This window comes from Heterodontus francisci, unplaced genomic scaffold (assembly GCF_036365525.1).
Source record: "Heterodontus francisci isolate sHetFra1 unplaced genomic scaffold, sHetFra1.hap1 HAP1_SCAFFOLD_276, whole genome shotgun sequence".
Lineage (NCBI taxonomy): Eukaryota > Metazoa > Chordata > Chondrichthyes > Heterodontiformes > Heterodontidae > Heterodontus > Heterodontus francisci.
In genome coordinates, this window is record NW_027141021.1 from 59,051 (window position 1) to 61,461 (window position 2,411).

Here is a 2,411-nt window from a genome sequence, read left to right on the forward strand (position 1 = left end):
GCCTGGATTGAATTGGCTCTTTCCTGGTGTGTGAGTGGGACTCAGTACCACTCCAGCTGGTGTTAATAGAGACCTGGATTGAATTGGCTCTTTCCTGGTGTGTGAGTGGGGCTCAGTACCACTCCAGCTGGTATCAATAGAGGCCTGGATTGAATTGGCTCTTTCCTGGTGTGTGAGTGGGACTCAGTACCACTCCAGCTGGTGTTAATAGAGGTCTGGATTGAATTTGCTCCATCCTGGTGAGTGAGTTGGACTCAGTACCACTCCAGCTGGTATTAATAGAGGTCTGGATTGAAGTGGCTCCATCCTGGTGAGTGAGTGGGGCTCAGTACCACTGCAGCTGGTATTAATAGAGGTCCGGATTGAATTGGCTCTTTCCTGGTGAGTGAGTGGGGCTCAGTCCCACTCCAGCTGGTATTAATATAGGTCTGGATTGAGTTGGCTCTTTCCTGGTGTGTGAGTGGGACTCAGTACCACTCCAGCTGGTATTAATAGAGGTCTGGATTGAATTGGCTCCATCCTGGTGTGTGAGTGGGGCTCAGTACCACTCCAGCTGGTATTTATTGAGGCCTGGTTTGAATTGACTCTTTCCTGGTGTGTGAGTGGGACTCAGTACCACTCCAGCTGGTATTAATAGAGGTCTGGATTGAATTGGCTCCATCCTGGTGAGTGAGTGGGACTCAGTACCACTCCAGCTGTTATTAAAAGAGGTCTGGTTTGAATTGGCTCCTTCCTGGTGATGAGTGGGGCTCAGTACCACTCCAGCTGGTATTAATAAAGGACTGGATTGAATTGGCTCTTTCCTGGTGTGTGAGTGGGACTCAGTTCCTCTCCAGCTGGTATGAATAGAGGCCTGTATTGACTTGGCTCTTTCCTGGTGTGTGAGTGGGACTCAGTTCCTCTCCAGCTTGTATTAATAAAGGACTGGATTGAATTGGCTCTTTCCTGGTGTGTGTGGGGGACTCCGTTCCTCTCCAGCTGGTATGAATAGAGGCCTGGATTGAATAGACTCTTTACTGGTGTGTGAGTGGGGCTCAGTACCACTTCTGCTGGTATTTATAGAGGCCTGGATTGATATTTCTCTTTCCTGGTGAGTGAGTGGGACTCAGTACCACTCCAGCTGGTATTAATAGAGGTCTGGATTGAATTGGCTCCTTCCTGGTGAGTCAGTGGGACTCAGTACCACTCCAGCTGGTATTAATAGAGGGCTGGTTTAAATTGACTCTTTCTGGTGTGTGAGGGGGACTCGGTGCCACTCCAGTCGCTATAGATAGAGCCCTGGATCGAAATGGCTCTTCCCTGGTGTGTGTGTGAGACTCAGTTCCACTCCAGCTGGTATTAATAGGGGTCTGGATTGATTTGGCTCTTTACTGGTGTGTGAGTGGGACTCAGTCCCACTCCAGCTGGTATTTATCGAGGTGTGGATTGAATTGCCTCTTTTCCTGGTGTGTGAGTGGGACTCAGTACCACTCCAGCTGGTATTAATAGAGGTCTGGATTGAATTGCCTCTTTCCTGGTGTGTGAGTGGGACTCAGTACCACTCCAGCTGGTATTAATAGAGGTCTGGATTGAATTGCCTCTTTCTTGGTGTGTGAGTGGGGCTCAGTACCACTCCAGCTGGTATTAAGAGATCTGGATTGAATTGCGTCTTTCCTGGTGTGTGAGTGGGACTCAGTACCACTCCAGCTGGCATTAATAGAGGCCTGGACAGAATTGCCTCTTTCCTGGTGTGTGAGTGGGGCTCAGTACCTCACCAGCTGGTATTAATAGAGGTCTGGATTGAATTGGCTCTTTCCTGGTGTGTGAGTGTGAGTCAGTACCACTCCAGCTGGTATTAATTGAGGCCTGGATAGAATTGCCTCTTTCCTGGTGTGTGAGTGGGACTCAGTACCACTCCAGCTGGTGTTCATGGAGGTTTCGATTGAATTGGCTCTTTCATGGTGTGTGAGTGGGCCTCAGTACCATTCCAGCTGGTATTAATTGAGGCCTGGATTGAACTGGCTCTTTCTCTGTTTGTGAGTGGGACTCAGTACCACTCCAGCTGGTATTAATAGAGGTCTGGATTGATTTGGCTCTTTCATGGTGTTTGAGTGGGACTCAGTACCACTCCAGCTGGTATTAATAGAGGTCTGGATTGATTTGGCTCTTTCCTGGTGTTTGAGTGGGACTCAGTGCCTCTCCAGCTGGTATTAATAGAGGACTGGATTGAATTGGCTCTTTCCTGGTGTGTGAGTGGGACTCAGTACCTCTCCAGCTGGTATTAATAGAGGTCTGGATTGAATTGGCTCCTTCCTGGTGTGTGAGTGGGACTCAGTACCACTCCAGCTGGTATTAATAGAGGTCTTGATTGAATTGGCTCCTTCCTGGTGTGTGAGTGGGGCTCAGTACCACTCCAGCTGGTAATAATAGAG